This window comes from Eleutherodactylus coqui, chromosome 7, assembly GCF_035609145.1.
Source record: "Eleutherodactylus coqui strain aEleCoq1 chromosome 7, aEleCoq1.hap1, whole genome shotgun sequence".
Taxonomy (NCBI): domain Eukaryota; kingdom Metazoa; phylum Chordata; class Amphibia; order Anura; family Eleutherodactylidae; genus Eleutherodactylus; species Eleutherodactylus coqui.
In genome coordinates, this window is record NC_089843.1 from 143,680,126 (window position 1) to 143,707,247 (window position 27,122).

The following is a 27,122-nucleotide window of genomic DNA, read 5'->3' on the forward strand; positions in this document are numbered from 1 at the left end:
AGGTTTATAAATACAACAGACTCATAACTAGGAGTCCAGAGTATTCTTTCATTCAGTTAGTCATGCAATGTAGACCACCACAATGGGGTTTGCCATTTTAAAAGGTAAATCATTTTGCTTCAGTACATCACAAGTTTGTTTTAACTATCTCCAATTTGGCATCAGAGATTGTTAGCTATATTTAAATAACATGGAAATAATGTGGTTTTTTTTTGTTTTGTTTTTTTAAAGTAGACTTTATTAAGGAGGGGCAGAGAGTTGCTTGAAATATACTAAGTTTTCACAAACTACAGATGTAGCAGCACCATCGTTGAAGGATGGCACGCTACATTTGTACTGCAGATCGCCAGACGCCACTACGCTATTTGTGTAGTGCAGCCGCTGCCATTAAATTATAGTGTATTTGGCTTTTAAATCCAGCAGACAGCCATGCATATCCCTGTAGGGAAAGTGCTAGGACATGTTGACCATTCAAATGAATGTCCAGTTATGTAATACATTTCACTGTAGGGAACCACAGAAAAATAGAATAAAATATAACTTTTATTAATTAAGATAAAAAAGCAAAAGAAAAACAATATAGTGCGATATAAGGTGATGAGATAAAACTATGCTCGAATAGTAATAAAGAAGAAGTCTCTTTGATTTTATCATTTATTTTCATAGACCAAGATAATTCCTTGAGGGGAAAAATCTTTATACCCTCTTGCAATATCCGTAAGGTACTGAGTAGTTAGAATTAGTTGTTATTTTCTATTACTCGTTCTCCCCCCTCTATAAAGTAGAGGATATCAGTATATTCCCCTATCGGAGGTTCTTATGTATTCTCACATAGAGAGAAAGGGAATAGTAACGTATATCTATGATGTTCTAGTCACAGAGGAGATTATTAACCAGAACCCTGTATTCCCGCCATACACAGGGCTACGTATTTCTCTAGATATATAATAGAGTGCTGGAATCTTATCTCGGACTTGAGCACGGTGAGTATATCACCAAGCTCAGAAGTATATCGAAGTCATACGCAGATTGCTTATATATGTCCACAATCGTCAAGGGGTAGATGTACATCCCAAGTACAAGTGTTGTGTTTAACTTAAGGATAGTGGATAAAGTGAGTCATGCAAGGTATGCCCCACACATTGGGAAATAACCTATTGCAGGATTTTCATCAACTACCACAGTGTGAATCGATATAAAATAATTAGAGAACTTCTAAAAAGTCCAAAGACGGATACATAGTGATCTCGGATGAAGATATAGATCAAAAATATTCGTCTGGACTAATGCTGCAGATCAATAGGCTATGAGTATAAATAGCTTCTCTTAGATAGCTGTAAAGGACACTTAGGTTTCTGTGTCCAACAGTATAAGTCCTAGGTGGTTGATTTGGTGCAAGGCCAAACTATTGATATCAATCACCTAGGTAGTCACTCTTTATATTAAATTGCTGTTAAAGGACACTAAGATTGTTGGTCCCGGTAGTTATGTGCCTAAATTATAGCTCTGGCATAAAAGCCAGGTATAGATGTCTATCACTTTAGTCAGAAATTCTATCCATCTACGCGTTTCTGCTGTCAGAGAACTTCTGGCAGCGTCATCAGGATGGATTCTATCCTAACAGCACAGTTTTTAAGCCACAAAGAGCAGTGGCTGATAGTTGATCTGAACAGCACAGTGGCTGTTAACAAAATGAGCATAGATGAGCATAGTTGGCCTATGAAAATAATTGATAAAATCAAAGAGACTTCTTCTTTATTACTATTCGAGCATAGTTTTATCTCATCACCTTATATCGCACTATATTGTTTTTCTTTTGCTTTTTTATCTTAATTAATAAAAGTTATATTTTATTCTATTTTTCTGTGGTTCCCTACAGTGAAATACACTTGATTAACGGGAACTTAACTGCCTCGGTGATATTAGTTATGTAATACATGGTTGAATTGGCTCTGCCAAAGATGTCTTTTGTAAGTAGCTCTACGTGCTGGCCAAAAGAGAACGGGTCCCAAGCAGGAAAACCTCCTCTGTGATGTTCATATGTTCTTTATAAAACAACCCTATTAAATGGACATCTATTTTTAAAGTGTCTCTCATGTGTGCTTTTCATAGACTATTCAATGAAGTGAACACTTCATGCAGTGTCCAAGGAGCGGGCCCACAGCCAAGGAGACAGTGGGGTAGATCAAGGTTTTGTCATGGGGTCCTACCATCTCCTCCCCTAGGGGTAGCTTGGGACCCATCCAAGTCACTGCAGGGAAAGGTCACAAGGAAAGGCAACTCAAAATTACCTTAAGTCTCTTTTATCACTCGTGATACCACCATTCAATCCTCTGGGATGAAACTGGATGTAGTAGTAAAAGAGTCCACACACACAGGTCAACTTTTCATGGACAAACCGGGAACGGTCAGTAGTGTCCATTTACTTTAGCTTCAGAACAGTACTAATACAAATTACTCTTCTAGAAGGTGGTGCGACAAGGAGAACTTCTCAGAGGGATTCGAGTAATCCACAGGCTAGTTATCCATGTGATCCCGCTCCCAGCAACTCTTTCTCTCTCTCCAACTCTCTACTAGTCTACACTCACACTTCCTGGGCCGTATTCTTGCCAGACAAGGATCTCTCTCCTTACTCTGTACTTAGTGGTAGCACCGGTACATCCCAGGCGAAGTACTCCTGGGCTGTACAACAGGGAATCACTCGGCCTCTTCTATGCTTACACATGGATTGATGAGACAGTGTCTGTGTGTGGACTGTCTCTCCTCCAAAACCCCAGAGAGCAACCCTTGCATTCACTGTGCAAACACATATATACCACAAGGTCACATAACATACAACATGATACATTTCTCAGACATAACCCAGACATTAACCAATTCAGTAATGCAGAGATGCAATACACATCAAATGCATACACATAGAAGACATTCACAATACAATTGCACAGGACAAACATTTAACATTATGGAGGGCTTCTGCTAACTCTGGGCCACTACACTCACCCACATATGTTCTAGTGAAAGCATAAGAAAGTATTGGAATGGAAAATTAAGGAAAAACAGAGGTCAAAAGTTATATATACCACCCAAACTGCTGGAACATTTAGAGAAGGGAAACAGCCAAAATGAATCTCTCCTGAAATGTAAAAAAAACTGTATTAAATTAAAAAAAAATAAAGGAAACAATACAACAGTCATATTAGGGTTGGAGGAGGAAGCATCACAAAGGGCTTCACTCCTATTCAAGTCAACGGGAGAGCTGCATCCGATTAGGCTTTCACATCTGACCCCGATGTTGGAGACGGAAGTGCTGTAAGTGTAGTAGGAAGCTGCAGCTGATATCAGAAAAGACTGTTGGTGGAAGAGAAAAACAGGAACATGTTTTTAATTCCTCAATCAAGAGATCGAATTGGATTTTAACAGAGGTATTTGGTGATTGGGTTTGGTAACGGTTGTTGAAGTTGAAGTGGTGGATCTTTTATTTTATTCCACTTTTTTCTGCATAGGATTAAAAAAACGTTGTTGTCTCAGGGGACATTGATAGCTTTCAGGTACAATTTTTTTGGGTGAGTAGGATAGAATGTGCTATAATGCAAAGGGTATGATGTTACATTATTACTCAAACAGGGAAGAAGTGGTCTTACGTTACTAATGCAAGGATAATTGTTATGATTTATTTAATCTTGTTCTTGTCTGTGTTTTTCTATTATTTGAGGCCCTATCAGTTCTGTTTTGGGATAAATTGACTTTATTCTTCATCCAAAATTTTATATTACCTGTCTGGTAATCTGTTTTATCTCCCAGTACTCTGCCAATTTTTTTCTGAAAAAATCTCTTTTATAGCTCTAAGAACTCTAGTCATGCAACATCTTCAAACTTGAGGAACTCAGAGTGCGACTTTTAGGTCTCCATCTGTTTCCATGAGCTGGAGATTTCCTCATTTAGGCATTTCTATAGTGCTTCACTCTTTTTCGATAAAAGGCATAGCATTTCTCCATTTAAGTTATTCATGGGAGAATCCCAATCTTAAGAGCAAATCTCATTATTGGAAAATGACAAGGCCACCATGGGCCTTAGGCCTTTGGAAATAATATCCTCTTCAATGTAGTTGAGATGTTGAGGAATTTATAGACCAGCTGATGTTGCATTTCTTTTCATAGTAAATGCTCAAGGTCCATGGATGATCTAAATAGAGCATTGGAGTCAATGTACGAGATCTTGTGGAAATCTGTTCCAGGCTGTCTTTAGGTGCACCTCCAATGTTTTGAGTGTAGCTTTCAATTGGATGGTCTCTTTCCTTGAGTTTGTCTCTCAGAAACCTGATCATAATGGGTGCTCAATGCTACAGAAAAAGAACCCAAAAGGGTCCCTTTCAGATACATCAGGTAAAATCTGTGATACGAGTGGCAAAGAATGGGAGGTAAACCAAGAATTTAATTAAGCATTAAGGAGAGGTAAGAATTGGTGTTTTATACATACAAATATTTGTTTTTTTTTATTCCCTCTCTACCTTTTTCTTACTTGTACTGTTTGTTCATTTTTTATGCTTATATTCCATATAATATTTATACTTGTTTTTAATTGCATCTGTACCTAAATCTTACAAATTGAGCGCATTGTCCAGCTGTTTGATCCTCGAAATGCATTACCCACACCTGCTGATTCTCAATAAAATGTTCTATTATAACCTGGTACCAGCTTCTCTGCTTGGCTTACCTTAGCACCCTTAGGTCATCAATCCTCACAAACTCTTTGACACTTAATTGACTTCTTGTTCTACCAGCATTACAAAGATGACCCAACACAAATTTGTAATAATACATCCATCCTTCTCCATGGCATTAGTGTACATAGCAGTACATGAGGAGACCAGCAAACAGATGGAGATTACGGTCTACGCAGTTTTGGTCATCAATAAGTGTGCAGAACCTAGTAGACCATAATCTCCATCTGTCTGCTGGTCTCTTCATGTACTGCTATGCACACTAATGCCATGACATTTGTATGCTATATCTAATAAATATTTGATGTTTTATTACAAATTGGTGCTGGATCTTCTTCTTGTGTTGCTGGAGTGTTTTGGTCCCACACACAGCTAAGGTGAGCAGGCTCAGTCTTCTTGCATTGAAAAAAGTTGACCTCTCAAGATGAGTCCCTTCAAAAATCAGCAAATCATTAACAGCTATTAATCCTTGAGTTATTATTCTTTCTGAAGTCAGTACAATTTCTGCTTAGTCATTATACCTTTTTCTGAAAAATCACAATGGCAATGGAGTTACCATTACTCTTCCTATTGATGTTGGTCTCCAGCTTTCTAAGATGCCTGAATGGTAAATCGGCCTATTTAAAGTGACCATCCTAGCCTAAAGAAACAAAGATGGCCGCACCAGCTTCTCTGATCACCTAATGCACACTGTATTCGTTTGCATCATTAGTCTAAATGCAGATGATTGCTTAAAGATCGCTCAAACGACATTTTGAGTGATAGCTTTGAGCGATCATTTTGCATAAATAATTGGTATGCAATCATTGGTATTTAAGTAGCTACTCAGCTACTTAAATTCCAATTAAGTGTGCAAATTAAGCCTTCACTGAACACAGTTAATAGCCCGAGGCTATTATCTGCGCTCAGATCCTTTGTTCTCCACGGGGAAACAATGCTATGAGCACTCCCCTGTGGAGAACTACTGATAAAAGTGAACAACAATTTTTAGGTTGGACTGAATTTAACGATCAGCCAGCTGTGCCCGAAAAGCAGACGATGGGCGCACATTTACACGCACTTTTTATCGCTAAAATGATCGCCGATTAGCAATTTTTTTTGCCATTATCGGCTGGTGTAATCGGGCCTTAAGACACTACACCTGCTTTGATTAACCAATGCTGCCCACATGATCAGTGCTGACCAATCACATCAGCATGTAGTGTATTAGACTACTGATACATACTTCCTTTACACAGTGTACAGTAGGCAGTCAGAGTGCGGCCATATCTGTTTGTCCAGGCCTGGAGGGTCACTTTAAGTCAGTGTTTCCCTAAACTCCAGTCCTCATGGACCACCATGGGTCATGTTTTCAGGATATTCTATAGTGAGAACACCTGTGGCAATGTCTGAGGCACTGACAATAATGACATCACTTGTGCAATACTGAGGAAGTCCAGAAAACATGACCTGTGGGGTCCATGAGGACTGGAGTTTGGGAAACACTGGTTTAAGCAGTGCTAGGGAAAGGATGTTGCATTTCTTAGTGTCTTGGAAAGCTAGCTGACAAGCTCTGTAGCTGTGACATGTTGACAGCTTGAACAAAAAACACAATTCTATCAAGTTTAAGTAAAACATTTAATCTTACTATTTTGACAACTATTCCTTTAGGCCCCATAACGAAATGTCACAAAACTGCATCACTATATTTTTAGCTCTTTTATCGCTATCCTTTCACATATTAACATACGGTATTCAGCATTGCTTATAAATGCCGTGTCTTTCAGATGTTGTTTTTTACATTGTCCAAAGGTCTGCAAAGAATAATTTCTTGTGGGATCTTTCTGGCTGCCTGAACTTGATGATTAGCCAGAGAGTTTGGTTTTCATTTTTTGTCTGGCTTATAGCCCTTGTTTTCCAGGAGAGTCGAAGACAAACAAGGATTCAGGTCCAATGGCAATATGACTGACTTCACATTGTCTCTGTATATTTAAATACTTCTTTCTAAGACAATGTAACAAAAAATGTTCCTACAGAATAATTAGTAGGAGAATACAATATTGAAAACTCTTTCCCAGTTAATATAAATCTAAGGTCATCGGTAATAAACTCAGTTCTTCCATTGTAAAATGCAGCATTATCCACATGGCCAAAATGAAAATGTCATCACTTCATATAGAACATTAGGGTACAGTCCCATGCTGCATCAACCTTGTCCACTCACGGCCACTAATGCTTAGCAGATTTTGGCAGTCATACCACCTTTCCATTGGCAAAATCATCCAGCCATTGGCTGCTTGAGGGCAACATTTCAGCCAGGAGCTTCATTGCAGTCTTACACACTACCCTATCAATGAGCCTGTTCTATTATGCTAGGGATACACAGTGACTTTGGCTGCGATGGGGGGTATGGAGGGCTTGTACAACTGAAGATTGTTGTGTGACAGTGCAACATCATACTGCTATTAAACGCAATGAAGTCACAGTGTAAATCACAAGTTGACACAGATTGTCACAACTTGATGTCATGTTACAATCGCAAAAACATCCAATTTTTTGCAAGTCTGAAGTCATGGTCATGGCAAGCCTGTGGAAGCCTGTGGCTTGCACTGTTACTCCATTGAGTTCAATGGCAGTGCAATAACGCAGTGCTACCCAGAGATCTTTGGTCAAGTGACCCCTGTTATGGTCAAAGTCACTTAACATTTCATATATCGGTGTTTACACATAATAGGCCATTTGCTAGCTATGGATTTGTGCAGAACTCAGCAAAAAAAATTGCTTCACTTGGATCTCATGAATATTTTTGTGAGCAAACAATCTGAACAAATTGCAACAAATGCAAAAAATAACAAAAAGTTATGACATTTAGGCTTCTCTATATATATAAAGTAAAGTAGTCATTTGTCAATAATGAACTTTTATTTAAAGAAACACTTTGAAAACTTTGTTATGCCTGGTGCAGGACTCGAGTAAATAGTGCGCTACACAGAGATTCTTTATACTGTGTTTTAAAGACAATTGCCCCTGTCCATATGCCCTATTATGATTATGTTTTGATTGAACTTTAAAGGAAAACAATAGAATAAAAGATAAAAATAAATCTTGTTATTTGTATAGCGCCAACTTATTCCACAGCACTTTCAGGTAATTTATTTATTACCCCCACCATGCTGGGTACTCATATTGCCAACCTCAGAAGGCTGAGTCCACCTTGAGTTGGCTACCTGAACCTTGCGGGGATTTACCTTGCAACCTTCATGTCATGAGTGAGAACTTAGGACTGCATTTCTGCTATCTTAACACTCTGCGCCAGACAAGGCTAACTATCAGAATAACAATATTGTCATCAAACATAAAGAATTTCACAGATAACACTGCTGACCTGATGATCTCTTAATGCTAATTCAGGACCATAAAACCTTGTCATAGGTATGTGTGTATATACTCTATATGGACAAAAGTATTTGGACACTGCAAAAAATCAGCAAATAAGCAAATACTGAGTTTGTATGCTGGGAAGGGCATGGGTAAAATAAAAAGCTGCTCATTTTGTAATAACTATTCATTCTTCCGATCGAGCACTTGTGGGACGAACTGGAACGAAAGGTATGATACCGCCACCCTCGCCCATCCTCACAACAATCTCTTCTCACAGCCTTGCATGAGGAATGGCGAGCTACTCCTGCCCAGACTTACAGAGAACTTGTAAATAGTATGCTTTAATGTTTTACCGCTGTAATACAAGCAAAAGGAGGGCCGACACGTCACTAAATTGCATATTAAAGCACTTTTTCTGAAAAACAGGCAGCGTCCAAATACTCTTGTCTTTAAGGCCACCTGCAGACGGCCGGGTTGGATCCTGCTGCGAGAATTCTCGTAGCGGGACCCCAACCCGAGCCCCTGCAGGAACCAGTGCGGCACTCACCTCTCCCGCGGCTCCTTCATGCGCTGGCTGCCAGCCAGCCGGCGCATGCGCAGAGCAGAGACGGGGAGCTGGAAGAGACTTTTCTGTGAGACCCACACAGAAACAGAGCATGCCGCGATTTGTTTTCTGCGTGTACTTTCACGCAGACAAATCACGTCCGTCTTCACAGGATTGCGTTTTGCAATGCAATCCTATGCAGGCGTCCAGGGGCGGAAATTTAGCGGGAAATCCCGATGCACAATTTCCGCCCATGTGCAGGGGTCCTATAGTGTATATGTATGCCTCTTTGGATCCATTTCATTATGCCTTGATGAAGGACCTCCGTGAGGTTCGGAAGCTCACATTAACATCATGTATTTTTGTTAGCCATTAAAAGGTATCATATCTACAAGATTACTTGGTTTCTCTACTGGGAACAATCACATTAAAGAATTTTAAAGACATTTGTTACTATTGTGAAAAATAACATTGCAAACGAGAGCATGTACCTAATTATAACACAATTCTGAGAATCTAAAATCCCGGAAAGCCCTTTTGAAATAATTTCTTTTATATGGATTAATTCACAGTATTCTCACCATAGCTGACCTCTGTATAGTTCTAGCTACGTACATTTATGAAAGGTTGGTTCATTAAATCTATTTATGGTGTGAGCTTAATTGGAAAAGCAATAACTTGTTTAATAAGATCCCTAAACTATTGTATATTATTTATACTGCAGAGCATTTACACCATGTGTGGAAAATAGTACTTCAGTATGCACAAGATCTAAAACACCCCAGATGCTGGAGGGAAAAAAAAAGAACAGCATTGTGCGTATTCAAGGCTGTAAATGGAAATGACCAAACTTGGCAAATCATTTTGCAGGCAGATTTGAAGACAAAAATGTAATATTTGATTGAACTGCATATAACAAGTGTTTTAATTATCTTGTATCTTTAGAAGGGAGTTGGCAGGGGAAGTACAGAGGTAGAATCCTCAATGAGGCCCAGTGCCTGAGGGGCCCAAAGACATCTCACACATATAAGAAGCAGCAAGGATTACGGATTGTACATGGTTGATGAGGGGCCATGTTATAGATTGGACCCAGTAGCTTCAAGTTACACCTTGGTGGAATGGGAAGGATAATCTCAAACATTTAATTGGTTATAGAATTGTTAATAGTTATTTAGTAAATTAACAAAATGCAAAGTAAATGATCAAAAAATAAATCTTAATTAAATCAATATTTAGGTTGACCATATTTTGCCCTTAGAACAGCATCAATTCATCTAGGTACACTTGCACACAGTTTCGAAGGAACTCGGCAGCAAGGTTGTCTCAAGAATCTTGGAGAACCAAGCACAGATCTTCTGTGGATGTCGGCTTGCTTAGATCCTTTTTTCCCTTCATGTAATCCCAGAAAGACTTGATGATGTTGAGATCAAGGCTCTATGGCCTTGATCTCAAGGCCTACCCTCCATGCCTCACCAGAGGCTGCCTCACCTGATGTCCCCAGCACTAAGTGTCCAGCAACAAGTGTTTGATGCTGTTGAATGATGCAGTTATACAGCGCAGTTGGACAGAGCAGGAGACAGGTAACATGCACAACTGTCCAAAGCCTGAAGGGAAATACTCTCCTCTTTGCACTAATCTCCTTCACTATCCTCTTTTCAAGCCTTCACTCTTTCTTCCAACGCCCAGCCCCAACACACTCCATCCACATCAGCCCCTCCCTCCTCTCTTCACCTATGTATGGCTCCCATGCACTGTTCAACTTCCTAAGACGCCTTCAACCCCCCAATACTGCAAAGAAACACCTTAGCCACCCACACAAATCCCCTAGCCATTTGCTCACCCTTGCTACTCTGCTACTCCTAGCTGCAGGGGACATCTCCCCCAACCCAGGCCCACCCCGTACTGTTCTCTACCAAAATGCCCCCCCTGCCCCATTCAAATGCGCCCTATGGAACTCCCAATCTGCGTGTAACAAACTCCCAACTATCCATGATCTTTTCACCAGTAAACGCTTGAACTTGCTCGTCCTCACAGAAACCTGGATACAGCAGTCCGATTCTACCTCCCCCGCTGCATTGTCCTATGATGGCCTGCAGTTCTCCCACACCCCCAGATCGGATGACAGACGCGGTGGAGGAGTAGGCATCATCCTCTCCCCAAACTGTACCTTCCAGGTCATTCCCTCAGCTCCCTTGCTTACCTTCCACTCCTTCAAAGTCCACACCCTGCGACTCTTCCGCCCACTGCCTCTGCGTGTCGCAGTTATTTACCGCCCCCCAGGTCCTGCCCGCCTGTTCCTAGACCACTTTGCTGCCTGGCTCCCCCACTTCCTATCCTGTGAAATCCCAACCCTCATCCTTGGTGATTTCAACATTCCTACTAACAACTCTAGCTCCTCATCTGCCTCCCGGCTTTTAACACTTACCTCCTCCCTTGGCTTATCACTAATCTCTGACTCCCCCACTCATAGAGATGGTAACACTCTCGACTTAGTTTTCCTCCGTCTCTGCTCTGCTTCTCACTTTACTAACTCCCCCCTTCCACTCTCAGATCACAACCTTCTCTCTTTCTCCATCAGGCACCCTAGCATCTCTCCTGACCCTCCTATCTATCACACCTCTAGGAACCTCCAGTCTATCCGCACTAAACAGTTTGCCGAAACTATTCAGTCCTCCCTATCGCCTATCTCTCGCCTCCCCTGCCCTAACCTGGCAGCCGAATATTACCCCACCACCCTCAGCCGTGCCCTGGATGAAGTGGCACCGCCTGTGACGCGAGCCGTCAAACGCAGACCACGGCAACCCTGGCTCACGTCCCAAACGCGCTTCATCCGGCGGTGCTCTAGATGCGCCGAGCGGCTGTGGAGAAAGTCAAAGCTGCCAGCAGACTTCCTCCACTTCAAATTCATGCTTAAAACGTATAACCTAGCCCTTCACAATGCCAAACAAGTTTATTTCACCTCCCTTGTCTCCTCACTATCCCACAACCCTAAACAACTCTTTGAGACCTTTCACTCCCTCCTCAGCCCCAAGGAACAGGCCCCTGCGACAGACCTGACTGCCGGAGAACTACCAGATTCGAAAAGAAATCTCTGAAAGCGGCATGGTTAGCCCTGATCCCAGTTTCATCAGCACTGCATCCAGCACCTACTCACTATCTACGCTAGAACCAACGACAGAGGAAGAAGTCTCCAGGCTCCTTTCCGCTGCCCGCCCCACCACCTGCGTTAGCGACCCTCTCCCCTCTCACCTCCTCTGCTCCCTTTCCCCAGCTCTCATTACTCACCTTACCACAATCTGCAACCTCTCCCTAACCTCTGGCACTTTTCCCTCCTCATTCAAACACTCCATTATATCCCCTCTGCTTAAAAAAAAACAACCCTTGACCCGACTAATGCTGCCAACTACCGACCCGTCTCAAACCTCCCCTTTATCTCCAAATTACTGGAACGCCTGGTCTACTCCCGCCTTACTCGCTTCCTCTCTGACAACTCGCTCCTCGACCCCCTCCAGTCTGGTTTCCGCTCTCTACACTCGACTGAAACTGCCCTTACAAAAGTAACAAATGACCTGATGACTGCAAAGTCGAGAGGTGATTACTCCCTACTAATCCTCCTTGACCTGTCTGCTGCATTTGACACTGTCGACCATAATCTCCTTCTCACTATGCTCCGCTCTATTGGTCTAAAGGATACTGCTCTCTCCTGGTTCTCTTCCTACCTCTCTGACCGCTCTTTCAGTGTTTCCTTTGCTGGTTCTATCTCTGCTCCACTTCCTCTCGCTGTCTCGCTGGCTATACTGCCCCAATTGGACAAACCATCCACAGATTTGGCCTCCAATACCATCTCTACGCTGACGACACCCAACTATACACCTCCTCTCGTGAGATCTCTGGACCATTCCTCCAAAATATCACCGACTGTCTGTCCGCTGTCTCTAACACTATGTCCTCCCTTTTTCTCAAACTAAACCTCTCTAAAACTGACCTCCTTGTCTTTCCACCTTCTAACCGACCTCCCCTCAACATCTCCATTCCAGTGTCTGGCACCATTATAACCCCCAGACAGCATGCCCGATGCCTTGGGGTCACACTGCACTCTGACCTCTCCTTTGCCCCCCATATCCAATCTCTGGCCCAAACATGCCACATGCACCTCAGAAATATTGCTAAAATACGTCCGTTCCTAACCACGGACACGCTAAAGACGCTCGTGGTTGCGCTCATCCACTCCCGGCTTGACTACTGCAACTCGCTACTCATTGGCCTCCCCCGCACTAGACTCGCTCCACTCCAATCCATACTAAATGCAGCAGCTAGACTCATTTTTCTATCCAGTCGTTATTCAGACGCCTCTGCACTATGCCAGTCGCTGCATTGGCTGCCCATCCACTGCAGAACTAAATTTAAACTGCTATACCTCACTCACAAAGCTCTGCATGGCGCTGCGCCACCATACATCGCCTACCTACTGTCAGTATACCACCCAGCGCGCTCACTCCGATCAGATAACACCCCTGTAATACGAACCTCTCATGCTCGCCTACAGGACTTCACCAGAGCAGCACCCATCCTCTGGAATGCTCTACCCCAAGGCATCCGGACAATTCCCGATGCACGAAATTTCAGACGTGCCTTAAAAACGCACCTCTTCAGGGAAGCATACCAAATCTCCTGACCTAGTCCCTCGCCCCTCCCTATGGTGCTCCACCCTGTCTGCCTTCTGATAAATGATCTGTACATAAAATTTCATACTGCCTATTTCCCCACCCCCTGCACCTCCTGTACCACCCTCAACCCATTTGTGTCTAACCCAATGTATCTCACATTGTAATTGTTGCAATTGTTGTATTGTTTTGCATTTATCCATGCCTGAAAGCGCTGCGGAATAAGTTGGCGCTATACAAATAAAGATTATTATTATTATTATTATTATTATTATTATTATTATGGGACCATATCATCACTTCCAGGACTCCTTGTTCTTCTTTATGCTGCAGATAGTTGTTAATGACATTTGCTTTATCTTTGGGATCATTGCTCTGTTACAAAAAAAAATGGCTCCAATCAGTTGACTTCAATTTTTGAAGTGAATTCTTACTTTGTAGCATTTTTCCCCACACCTGCCTAAAACGATTGCACAGTATATATATATATATATATATATATATATTGAGAAAAGATGATAAGCCATATTAATTAAAATCAATAGAAGAAGAACATGTGGAACAGTTGCCTATAACATCAAATCAGATCATCTCTAATGTGTAGTATATTATTGCTTGTTACAGTCAGTATTTCCACATTCTCCTGTAATGGTGTCTTCTTCATTACATGTAAGCAAATGTCTCATTGACTTTTTGAATTTTAGCATAACATCTAAAATCCGGAATTAGTTACCAGTAGATGAGCAAGGTATAAAGCACCGTATGGTGGAGCACAAAATGCCTACTTATGCTACCATATACGCTCCTGCATGTTCCTAAAGGTGTCTAGTTACTGGATAACCCCTTTTTGATAGGACTTCCTGTCTTAAAATAATAAACATAAGTATACTTAACCCTCCTTGATCATTGAGATCCAGTGCTGCGGTTGGTGATTCCAGTGACAGATGATCTCACAGGAAATCAGGTGACCTCTGCAGTCAATGAGTGGCTGCAGTGTCATCACCCATTCTCTCAGTATTGGTGTTCACATCCCAAGTGCTATGATGCCAAGAGTTCAAGAACGTGATGCTGCAGCCTCTCATTTGCATCAGCAGTCATGTGATTATCTGTGACATCATCTGTCACAACAAACCCCATGACCACAGGGGGCTGTAGCACTGGATCCCAGCGGCCCTAGAGGGGTAAGTATATCTCTGTTTATTATTCTCACCCATAATTATAAACCTTTTTGGTATTTTCACCTATTAAGAAATGTATTGCTCCCCAAATATTCCGAGGATAATGGTAGAAAAGCATCATCTGCTGTTTCTATTCAGTTTTTACTTCAAGGTGGTCACACATGCTCAGTCTTGCTTTGCTCTCTGCTTCACTGGATATGTGGAGGATTCCATAGGGTGGTAAGCAACTGCTTCTGCAGCTCCAGCATCTTCACTGATAAAAGAAAAGATGCCAAGCAATTTCAGCAATTCTGACTTACTCTCTAATCACTTGCAGAGTATCTTTTCTGGCACCAGAGAAGACTCAGCAACTTCAGAAGCAGCCGATCACCACAACAGGAATCCTTCAGGACACCCAGAGTAAAGGTTGACACAGAATAGAAGCAGCGGGAGGAGCTAATCTAACATCAGTCCTGCAATATCGGGGGGATAAAAAAATTTTTAATAAGTGTAAATCTAAAATGATTTTAGAATTGTAGGCTGGGTGCATGTATAACCAATTTTTATTGTGGGCCAACCCTTTAAGGTCTTTCTTTTGCTTATCATTGTGATACCCTGCTGCATACAAAAGAAGGAATAAGTCAATAAAATTAAAATCTGTTTCCTAGAATGTGTTTCAGTTCATTAACTGCTAATACAACTCGATACTACCATGACTATTTTCTGACTTGCCCATTGAATTATGGGATGCTCATTTTAAGCAAGGCCTGTTGAGACAAACAATATTGGAAATCCTTAGAACACAATTTGTTTATTCATTGCCAGTATTCAATCAGATGTTTCATCCCATTTTCAATTACGGAAGTTTAATCTGCTTAATGAAGCGGTCACAAAAGTCATTTTCTAAAAGTGTCCTGCCGGTGTTGTTTACTTTTTATTCCAAGTTTTATTGTCTTATTAGTTTACTTAAATTATCTCACTTAAATGATTGTTGTTACTCAATGAATGCATAAGTAATTTGGACTCAACGCTTGCTTAAAGGGGTTTTCTAAGACTCAACTATTGTTGACCTATCCTTAGGATAAATCATCAATAGTTGATCAAGGGAGGGTTCATAACTCAGGATCCCTGCCAATCAGTTGATTGAAGTAACAGCAGTGCTGGTGTGAGCACCATGGTCACTTCAGTGTACACCAGGCATAAACTGTGCAGTGGCTGTGCCTTGTATAGCAACTCAATCCTATTAACATGAATGGCAATGAGACTTACATTTTAATTATTGTATCAATCAAAGGAATACATTAAATATATTTGTCTATACATTTTGTACTGTTATTAAAAAGTTTTATGTACACTGGTGTACTTATAATAGATTGCTAAAGGGTTCTATCATAATACAATCACTGTCCGCTTCCTCTATTAGGGCATATGGACAACATATAGTGGGATATTCTTCTTGGGGTCCTAGCCATAAACTGGAGCAGGGATCTGCGGCATAAGGCAAAAACATAAAAGTGCATGGGCTAATACACTGGCCGCTACGGAGCATATTAGAGCATGGGCTGGGTGGTTTTCTCTTTGACAATTTAAACTCCGCGCTAGTTTGAAAAAAAATGGGAAGATAGGTCCCGATAATCCCAGGAAGATAGTATCCCGATAATGAGAATGAAATAATTGAAACGGGACAAAAACTAGCCCGTGTGTTAAAGCTCTAAAAGTGAACCTGGTAGGCTATACTGTTTATGTGTTATATAGTTGGTCACACATTCGAAGAGTTGGATTTTAATACAACCTGACTAGCTAGTGATTTCCCTGGTGATCGCCGGGGCTTCCAGGAGTAAGAATTGTGGAGATCAGATGATCACCAGGAAGCCCTCATTTAAAGAAAGAGTTGTCTTTAGGAGAAAGCTCCTGTAAGTATAAGGTTGGATTCACCGAGCTGAGTGCGATATTGATCAGAGATACTTAGACTGATATCGCACTACAATCTTCTATGTGAATGCAATTCTTCTGGTGAGAAAAGCACATCGCATCACTGGACATGTGAGTTTCATGTGCATTTTTTCTATTCTATTTCAAAAGGATTTTGTTTTTTAATTACATTGCACTCAAATGAAAATCACATAGTAACATAGTATGTAAGGCCGAATGAAGGCAAGGTCCATCTACTTCAGCCTGTTTATCCTCCTATGTTGTTGGGAATGCAAAAAAACCCCAAGAGGCAGGAGCCAATAAGCCCTTTTGGCGGAAAATTCGAGTGTGATATGATTTTTTCCCTTATAGACAATAATGGGCAAGATTGTCCTCAAAAATTGCACTTTGCAGTTTTTCCATCTCATAGTATTGCTGTGAGAGAAAAATAGCTTCAGTAATTAGATCCTTAGTAAATAATGGGTTTCTTGCTTAATGAAAACATCTGTGTGAAAGCACCCTAATGCTATATGAGTGGGTGAATAGCCCTCATAGGTACAGTATAGAACAAAGTTGTATCATTCTCATTGCCTAGACCATCCCAACCATTCTTCTGCCATGAGAATGTCTCATGTTCATTCTACTGCCGTTCTCTCCAGAATATATCAGCTTTTGTTGATCCTACCACCACCCAACTACTCCAGCTTTTGGTTACTTTTGTTATTTCACAAGTATTCCTAAGATATATGATGCGATTTTGTTTCTATGATATTTGGAAATATCAATATTTAAAGTCTACCTGAGTTTTCAGATAACTTTTCAGAAGAAGCTGCCCAGCTAAAAGGCGTTGCATCGTTGGAGGTTCCAGCCTAGATGTCAAACAACCCTAAGATAAGATAACTTGTTGCAGAAAGTCATCACAGTCAAGATTTGTGCGTTGTGAGAATCTCACCCAAATATGAACCCCATGTTCTATCTTTTCACATTCCTCAGAACGTATCGCCAAAAACACATTGCACGGTTTGTGATGTGCATGCAAGTGTGATGCAAAGTTTCCCATTGAAAACAATGACAAACACTTGCTGATCCATCGAAGCAGCTAAAAGCTACTTTGTAGGATCGCAACTTTACGGAAGTGATGGAAGGCATTTTTGACATAAAAATGCCTCGCATCCACAGGTAAATCGCACATTTGTGAGCGCGATATCAGGCCGCGTTTCAGAGCTGGATATCGCGCTCGCCTGTGTGTAGGTAGCCTCAGGTTACACAATGCTGCATCTGTACTTACTATACATGTTTCTTCAGCATTTCATAGCTATTACAGATGCTTTCTCCTTGTTTTTCTTAGGCTTTTCTCGCTGATTACTCTTTGTTGTACTTTTTTTAATTGTCCAGATTGCCTTGATGCAACAGCGTACATACAAAAATGAAAACCTTCTGAATTGAGTAGACGGCTAATGTAGCTCATCCTGCCTTCCTGGAAGTCGCTTAGAAAAAACGAATTTCCAGTGATCTTTCAGCCAAGGGCAGCATCAGTAACGGTGCTCTGAAACAATGGGCATCGCTCCCTGTGGCTGGCCACAGTCATTTGTGCTGCTTTGGAAATGAACTTAGACAGGACTGTGTACCGTGATTCTTCCTCGTCTTCATCTGCTTTCAATATGGCTCTGTTTAATTCTTCAGAGGTTGAAAGGTCATTGTTGTTTTTCTCTGTTTTCTTAAATGAATATATTTACTGTATCCAATATATGGCATTCAAATATAATATCAACAACTACACGTACCATAATACAAACCATAACGTAGCAAGGCTCTATCACCGGAGTTAAATACTAACAAACACTGGCATGTGTTTATCGAGAAGGGGTTATCCATGATAATGCAAGAGCCATTAAGTGAACTGAGAACAAGATGGATAATGCAAAGTATACAAAGCTATACAATTACCTTGTTAGGGTGGTTTAACATCTGTGGCGGGGGTCCAGTTTCCTGCTCCATTTGGGGAGCAGAAAAAGGGAATCTCCTGGATGAATGAGATTATGACGGAACCCAACAGTGCCCAAGTGGATCCCATTGTCTATAAATGGGTCAGTTTGCTTTCCGCTCAGCTCCCCGGCTTTTTGCATGCAGCACTTTTTCTTCTGGTATGTTGTGCCGGGTCTGTATTGGATGTGAAACCACCCTTGGGGCTTCTTCAGACGTCCGTATTTGCACGTGTTTTTGCATGCATAAAATATACACGCACGATACGCAGAGAATAGAACCTATTGATGTCAATGGGTTCGTTCTCATGAGACATTATAAACATTATATAACAGCGGGGTTGTTGATCCGGGTCTTGGAGTCAGTGAGAAACATCTCCAAAAGCAATGTAGGGAGTTCTGGTGCAGCTAATCTTTTTATACATCATCATGGGGGAAACATAGTAGCTTTTCCTTCTTTGGTATAGAGATAGTGAAAGGCAGTAAGAGATACAAAGTTAGTAAGGACATGATTTTAAAAATGGAGGCATTTGGGATTCTGGAGCTTGACAATTTCAAATCAGATCTATCTATCTATCTATCTATCTATCTATCTATCTATCTATCTATCTATCTATGTTAATACAAATTATCATCTAAGTTATTGATAGGGATTTTTTTTTCTCTGCTAGCACATTGCCGACAAATCTGATAATCATGTTTTCTATGTTTTTCATAGAGAAACAAAAATGCACCTTTTTAGCATATATGCGATTCCTTTTTTGATTGTACTGCAGTGCTTATCAGTGTTATGTTTGGCAGTATAATAATGTCTTGCAGGTTTATGAGCACACGGTACCTGTAGGAGAGTTAGAGGGATAACCCCATAACATGATATCAATGTATTCTATATTATTGTTGTTCATAGGGAATGCTGGGGGATTGTGTGATGAAATAATCACAGATACTCCAGTATTGAACATCCACCCCCATTCACACTCTTATGACCATTCTCATTTCATCTGTTACTATGTACACATTACTCAATGGAGTTTAATAATAACTTAGGGTCTACTTTGCAGTCTCCCAACCACTTGACAGTACGCAATAACATCTTTTATGTGTTCAACCAGAGCAGATTGCAAGTTTATTGGGAAGGGAGGAACCTTATAGGAGAAAGCTTCCAATGACGCAAAAGAAATAATAAAAAAAAAAATTAAGAAATAATAGTAAATCAACGAAGCAATGGTTATAAGTAGATTATTAAAGAATAAAATATTGCATTAGTTATAGCGAGTAGGGATACACAAGGGAAAATAAAGTACAGCAATCTAACTTAACATTCCCAAGTGCCCTTTATTTATTTTTCACTCGGAAGAGAAAAGATGGCTGTAGCTGTCAATAAGCAGATGTATAATATGGGATTTATTAATGTGTGTGTCTCTCTCTAGATATATTTACATGCTTAATACACCCATTGAAAACCTGCAGCAAGCCTGGTTGTGAATGAATGGATTGTGGATCCACCCTACAACCAATAAGTCTGAATTCAGCACAAGCAAGAAAGTCATGCATCTGTTTGTTTTTAGATTTGTGTGTTATATAAGACCGTGTTTGTCAGGGCTTTTTCCAATGAGCTGTCTTCCTCCTTCCCTCCCCCCAAGCTGGCTCTCTCCTCCCCTCCGGCTGTTTGCAATGGGAGAGGGCGGGACGGGGCAGAGCTTAATTCCTGCCCCTCCCATTGCTGGCTGTGGAAAAGGTGGCGGGAGGATGGGGGCTTAGCTCCGCCCTGCCCCTCCCATTGCAAACAGCCAGAGGGGAGGAGAGAGGCAGAGAGCCTGTGAAGAGGGAGGGGAAGGGGAAGACAGCTCAGGTGGTAGCGTATATCAGCCAGCCGTGAAAACGCCAGCCGATATACACTCATGGGAATAAGCCCTCAGTGTGTACATAGCTGTTGAGAAAGGCTGCTGGCGTTTTTTTCTGGTTTGAGCTCCATCTACTATCATCGCCTGGCTGTGGGGTGCCCACTATAAAGGGTGAGCTCTATTTTTTCTTACCGCACACAGAAAAAGGGAATCCCCTGGGCAAATGGCTCATGATGGAACTCAACAGCACCCAAATGGACCCTATTTACTATAATTGGGGCAGTTTGCTTTCCATTCAGCTGCCAGGCTTTTTTTTTTCAGTATTAAATCTTTATTTGGGATATAGACATGTAATATACACACAGTTTATAAAACATGTAGTAGTTGCAAACATGTTAACATTACTTTGATATTGCTTTCTACTTAAATCATGTAATTGTCAGATCCCCTTTTTTTATATATATATCAATAATGTTAGAACGTATAAACAGTTTCAAATTGTATATAAAAGAAATACTTCAATACACCATGTATCGTAATAAATGAACTTGGCATTTTTTGTGTGGCTTTACCTTTTTCGGATAAACTTACCTCCATAGCTCCCATGCCTCTTTGTGATTTTTTAAAGAGTTGTTTCTTAGTGCTATCCACTTTTCGAATAGTTGTTTTTCTGCCATACGGTCCCTAAATTCCCCAAAGGATGGAGGTGTGGGCTCTTTCCATCTTCTCGCAATGAGAGATTTTGCTGTCATAAGGGCATGACCCAGCAAATATCTGATTTTTGGAGGGTATTTATTTAAGCCGATCAATAATAAGGTTAGTTTTGCGGATCTTTTGATACGGGTTTTTAGAATTTCGTCTAGATAATTGAGAATAAGATCCCAGTATCTCTCAAGAGCAGGGCATGCCCAAAATATGTGCGTTAGAGTACCCTTTTGGTCACAGTTCCTCCAACATTTGTTATTGGTGTTTTGGAATCTTGTGGCCAACAAGCACGGTGTGTAGTACCATCTCAGATTTACTTTAATTTGTGTTTCCAGTATTCCCAGGCCTTTGGTTGAGCCACACGCCGTTTTATAGACCTTTTCCCATGATTCCGTTGAAATAGCTGTACCCTATTCGTTTTCCCAACTAAGCATATGTGTTTTTTTGGATAATTTGTTGTTACCTGTCAGAATATCATAGAAATATCTGGTTTCGGACTTTCCCAGGAGGGGTTCTGATGTGATCTTTCTTTGGACTTCCATCGGGATTTTTATTTTGTATATAGGAGACTTTTTAAGGAAATGTTTTATTCTGGTATAGTTGAAGAGGTCTTTTTGGAGAAGATTACATTTTTCCTGTAGGATTTCAAAAGGTATTAGTTCCTCCCCTGTCATTATGTCCTCTAAGTTTTCCACTCCCCTTACTCTCCAGGTGTCAATTCTTAAATCAGATATGAACAAGTTTAGTATTTCAATTGGCAATTTTTGTTTTTTGTGGGTATCGTAGGTGGCTACTTTTTTTGTGTACTCTTCCCTCATTTTTAGGGAGGTTACCACTGTAAGAGGCAAATTTTTGGGAGGAATGTTTAGGGCACGGTTGGTTGACATGGCCGCGAGTGATGCGCCAAGTAGCAGTAGGTGTCCTTTGGGGGTTTTTGTGAGGCATGTTTCCATGCCTACCCAGGCCATTGTGTTGTCTCTTTTTGTCCAGCATCTAGTTTGGTTCAGGATAGAAGCTTTAAAATATTTTTCTAGGTTAGGTATGTCTGCGCCTCCTTTCCTCCGGTTTGAGGCTAAGATTGAAAGGGCTAGTCGTGGTTTATTTCCCTTCCAAATGAATGCGCATAGTTGTGCTTGTAGTTTTTTGATTGTGCTTTTTGATATGGGGATCGGCAGGACCCTGAAAAGGTATAACATTTTTGGCAATATTTTCATTTTATAGGTCATGATCCTGCCTAGCCAAGATAAATTTATTCTTGATGGGTAGTCGATTTCTTTTTGGATTATTTCCAAGAGTGGTGTGTAGTTAATTCCCTCTAGTTTATTTATGTCCGCAGAAAGTAATATGCCCAGATACGGGATGTTATCAGCCCCCCCATTTGAAAGAGAATTCTGATTGGATTGCGTGCTGTAGGCTTTGTGGAATGTTTATGCCTAGTATTTTTGATTTGTCTACATTAAGCTTGTAGTAGGATACTTTGCTAAAATGTTCGAGGATCTGGCAGGCAGCTCTCAGAGACTCCAAGGGGTGTGTCAGTGTGAGGATAATATCATCGGCGAATAGGCCAATTTTGTGTTGACAGGAGTTTAGAGGAATTCCTCTTGTTTCTATAGAGGATCTTATGATTTCGGCCAGGGGTTCCACCATGAGGACATATAGTATAGGGGAAAGTGGGCATCCCTGGCGTGTACCATTGGAAATGGTGAATTTATCTGAAATGTCACCATCTATTAACACTCGAGCTGTGGGGTAGGAGTACAGGGCCCGGACGGCGCAAATCACACCCTCCCCGAGGCCAAATTTATTTAGCGTTTGAAACGCATATCCCCAGTGAACCCTATCAAAAGCTTTTCCTGCATCTAAAGCTATCATGGTTGTTGGAGATCTAGAGATTTGTGAGGAATATAAGAGATTGAGAACCCTCCTCGCGCCGTCCGAGGCCTGCCGCCCCTTTACAAAACCCACCTGGTCAGAATGCACAACACTTGGGAGGACATCGAGTAATCTATTTGCTAGTATCTTTGCATATATCTTGACGTCTGTGTTGAGCAAGGAGATGGGCCTAAAGTTTGCCGAATCGCCTGGCTCTCTTCCTGGTTTGGGCAACACTACCACCGTAGCCTGGAGCATCTCTTCAGGAAACGATCCTTTTTCCATAGCTGAACTATAGAGTTTTCCCAAGTAGGGAGATAGGGAGTTTGAGAACCATTTATAATATTCTGCCGAATATCCCTCTGGACCAGGCGCTTTTTGGTTTTTCATGGAGGAGATTGTTTCCGCCACCTCGGATACCGTTATTGGGCGATCTAAACTAGCGGCTTGGACTGAGTTTATTGATGGTAGTTTAATTTTATTCAGGAATTTTTCTATATCTTCGTTGTTAGGGTGAGAAGTTTGTGGGTCATCTTTTAAGTTGTATCATTTACTATAGAATAGGCGGAATGCTTCTAATATTTGTTTCGGGTGGGATATTTTAAATTCTTTGTTTTTTGAGTTCCAAATGTATGGGATGTTAGTTTTAATTGTCTTTTACTTTGTCAGGTTGGCCATCCATTTAGAGGGTTTGTTTAGGGATGCGTAGACATTAGCACGTTGGGAGGTTATTTCCCTGTTGTGATCCCCTTGCAGCACCCTACGCAGTTCTAGTCTTGTTTTGAATAGGTAATTATATGTTTGTTGGTTTGCATTAGTCTGGGCTAGACTTTCTAATTGTTGAATTTTTGTCAATAAGGTGTCAGTTTTTTCTAGTTTTTCCTTTTTGTACCTAGCTCCTAATTTTATAAGAATACCTCTCATGTAGGCTTTGTGTGCTGTCCAGAGCAATTCGGGGCTTACATCGGGCGTATTATTTAAGGTGAAGTAGTCTTCAATTGCGTTTTGGATATCTTTTTGAAATTTGGGTATTTTCATTAGATAAGTATTGTTTCTCCACATTTTATGGAGGTGGCGGAATCCCCCAATTGCCAGAGATGTCAGTATCTGGGCGTGATCCGACCAAGTTATTGGGCCAACCTCAGCCCTGATTGTAGAGGTTATGAGAGACCTGTCTACCAGGCACAGATTTATGCGAGAAAAGGATTTATGTCTTGCAGAGAAAAATGAGTACTCCCTGGCGGAGGCATTGAGACATCTAAACGTGTCAAAAAGTGCGGCTCTCTTTATCCAGTTGCCTAGGGACATACCCCCTCTCACTTTGTCGCTTGTGGTGTCGACAGATCTTTCTGGTACCAGGTTAAAATCGCCGTTTATGATTATAAATCCCTTGGCTACTTTGTTTATTTTTTTGTTTATTTTGTTTAGGAATTTGATTTGGTTTGAGTTTGGGACGTATATGTTAGCTATAGTGACCTGTGTGTTTTTTAGCGTGCCCACCAGTACTATATAACGTCCTCTTGGGTCACATATTTGTTTGTCAATTTTGAGCGGGGCTGTATCCCTAAATGCTATCAGCACACCTGCATGTTTCTTTTGTGCGCAAGCTTGTATAACCTGGGGGAATTTTTTGTGTGTCATTCTATGGCTGTCTGTGTTTACTAAATGTGTTTCTTGGATACATACTATATCCGCGCCGAGACGGCATGCTTCTCTCCACACGGAGCTTCTTTTGTAAGAGGAATTCAGGCCATTGGCGTTCATAGACATCAACTTTGTGGCCATTTTTGCATGATGGGTCGTTTGCACGGGAGGACGGAAGCCCGGAGGTATCTGTGTTTATCTGCCAAAAAATAGTTAAAACAAGAAACAACAACAAACGAGTAATACATCAGAATACCTGCGTCAACCTTGCTACCAGAAGTGTTTTTACCCTGTGAAGAAAATACCACACAGGATAGTATTGAACAAATTGCGATTGTTCCTTCACTGGCAACGGGTTTTTGCATGAGACACATGGTAAAACAACAGTAAACCTTCAAAAGGATATTTATACAAGCTTGTTCTTGCATGATCGGTTGGGGGGTCAAAGTCACTATAGTGAGAGGACTCACATCTCTGTATTCCAGAATGGACTGTAGATTTAATGTGTCCTTAAGTGTCCTTTGGTTTTTAAACAGTTGTTTTTCTTCTTTTTCCTTTCCAGGAACATAAAGAGGGAAAATTTAGCGGGATCTTTTCCTGTCATTTCTCCTTCTTCTTGTTCTAGCTTTATTTACCCCACGATTTTAGTGTCTCCATAGCTGTAGAGGGGTTGTGAAATACATATACTGTATTGGCTTTAGTGGCGATGATTTTTGTGGGGAAGCCCCATCTGTAGGGAATATTTGCCTTTCTCAATGCCGTTGTTACAGCTGCAAAACTACGTCTCGCCTCCATAGTAGCTTGTGACAAGTCTATGAATAGACGTATGTCAGCGTAAGGACTTGGAAGCACCTTTAGCTTTCTCGCAGTGTTCATGAGTGCCTCTTTGGTGCTATAGTGATGAATGCGTACTATGATATCTCTAGGTGTATTTTCTTTGAGGAACTTTGGGAGGGGGAGTCTGTGGGCTCTATCTATCTGCAGCTCCTGTTCTGTGGTTTTGGAGGATCTTTTTGAGGAATCGTGTGATAAATCCCTTTATTTCGGAATTGGAGATTTTTTCTGAGACACCTCGCAGTTTGACGTTGTTACGTCTATTTCTGTCCTCAAGATCCGTTAGTTTTTGTTGTAGTTTGGCAACAGTCCCCTCTAATTCGTAGTGGGCATCAATCAAGGAGTTATAGGATTTAACTATCTCTACCATTTTTGTTTCTGTTTTTTCTATACGGTTGTTAACCTCTTGAACTGAAGTGTCAACGTGAGATGTTAGGCTTTTTAGATCTAGTTGTATAGTTTCTCTCAAAGCCAGTACTATCTCTTTAATATATAATTCTGAGGCTGGCTTGTCTGAGGCTGGTAGGTTGGCTAGCCCACTCTCATTTTTGCTATTTTGAGCGTTTGCAGGGACTTCAGGGGCTTCTATGCATGTGTCCTCCGAAATTCTCTGCCTCTGCTTCTCGGGACTGCTTGTGGGGGAGGGGGCACCCAGTGACAGCGTGTCCGACGCCATCTTATGTCCCTTAGGGCGCTTTATGCTGTCTTCTATCAGGGGAGGGTTACTTGCCCCTATCTCTTTTCCTGTCTCTGGGGCATCTCCTGTCTCCTCTAACCCCTCTGCAGTGTCCCCTCGCTCACCTTTGTTAGCTGGGATCCGAGCCTCCTGCACCTCCGCTGTTTGTGAGCTGTCGGCCAGCACGTCCTCTGGTGCCATGTCAGAGGGGGGGCTGCGCGCCGGGAAGAAATCCTCCAGCCTGGCAGGTTTAACTTTTGCCATTCTCCTCCTTGTTGCCATCGCTGGGTTCCTGGTAGGTTCCTGCAGCTTGTGGTATGTTTTTGTTCTTCTGGAGTCGCTTTTATGTTGCTTGGAGTCCTGTTTTAGACGGAGCCTATGCAAAAGCGTCCGTCTTGGCGCCTCTCTAAGTCATGCCCCCAGCTGCCAGGCTTTTTGATGCAGCACTTTTTCTTCTAGTAATTTGTAGCGGATCTGTGCTGGAACCTCTGAAGTGAGGTTCCAGCACAGATGCGAAATCACCCTTAGGGCTTTTTCAGACGTCCGTATTTGCATGCATAAAATATACACGCACGATACGCAGAGAATAGAAGCTATTGTCTGATATCAATGGGTTCGTTCTCATGAGACATTAAAGACATTAAATACCCAGCGGGGTTGTTAATCTGGGTCTTGGAGTCTGGTAGGAACTTTTACTCGTTCATCCAGGGATTTTTCTGTCTGCCATTATGGAGACGGGAAGGAATTTTTTCACCCAAATGGGCTAAATTGGCTTCTGCCTCATCGTTTTGTTTTTTTTGCCTTCCTCTGGATCAACAAGGGGGTGGAAACAGGCTGAACTAGATAGACATTGTCTCCTTTCAGCCTAACATACTATGTTACTATATTATGAGTGTCTCTTGCATTCACATTTTGTATGTGCACAAAAAAATAGGTCCGGCTCTATCTTTCTACATATTTGTGCACCAAGAGCCCCATAAAAGCCTATGGTAGGTGCCCAAATACGCATCTATATGCATGCAAATGCACAATTTCCCTGGGAAAAAGAACACAACTGGACTTTATTAGGCTAAGTAGCCTTTTAATTCATGGAAGCGATGTGTTTAGCACACGTGTGAACTGCCTCAGCATGCACAAACAGCACAGTACTACATGCCAATACACGTGCAAATCTATCCCAAATCTCTTTCACCGTGCAAATAGGTT

General features: G+C 41.4%; 1 long non-coding RNA gene across 1 annotated transcript in view; it reads right to left on the reverse strand.

Moving 5' to 3' along the window:
- The window catches only part of LOC136573397 (uncharacterized), a 368,611-nt gene extending 344,099 nt beyond the window's left edge, over window positions 1-24,512 (reverse strand). The window contains exon 1 of the long non-coding RNA XR_010785882.1: window positions 24,449-24,512. This is a non-coding gene — a long non-coding RNA (uncharacterized lncRNA). The remainder of the gene's footprint in view (window positions 1-24,448) is intronic.
- Between the last annotated feature and the right edge of the window lie 2,610 nt (window positions 24,513-27,122).